The sequence below is a fragment of the Eurypyga helias genome, unplaced genomic scaffold, assembly GCF_000690775.1.
Source record: "Eurypyga helias isolate BGI_N326 unplaced genomic scaffold, ASM69077v1 scaffold26188, whole genome shotgun sequence".
Lineage (NCBI taxonomy): Eukaryota > Metazoa > Chordata > Aves > Eurypygiformes > Eurypygidae > Eurypyga > Eurypyga helias.
Window position 1 is genome coordinate 5,359 of NW_010266645.1, and position 530 is coordinate 5,888.

Sequence of the window (530 nt, forward strand, 5' to 3'; positions counted from 1 at the left end):
AGCGGGCTCTGCCTGCCCAGCCGGATCCTCATCCTTGTGCTTTGCTGCGGTGGCTGCCGCACCAAGCACGTGCTCTTCTCCCCGCTCAGCTAATGAGCGTTATTAATGACGGCCGCATCGATCTGAACTGGCCCTGACACTTGTGGTGCAGCTTACGCAGGGTGGGCGATGCAGGGAGCCCCGGTGAGGTGTTCCCCGGGGGTCTCAAGGCTGCCCATCCTGACACCGTGCCACCTCCACACGTGAAAACTCGTGACACGTTTAAATCGCTCCAGCCTGTCCCTGGCAGCCCACAGCCATGAAGGGCTCTCTGCCTGCTGGGTGTGCCCGCCTGCGCCCAGCAGCCCTTCTGAAATGAAGAATTTCTTCATTGTTTTCAGTCAGGGCTAACCGGGAGATCATTAAGCCATCCTCCTCGCCCACCTGCACCCAGTGCCTGGTGAACATGGCAAGAGTTTGGCTGCTGAAGTGCTGGGTGCAAGGACAAGTTGTCCCCCCGGCAGCACAGACCTCCTAACGCCCTGTGCATC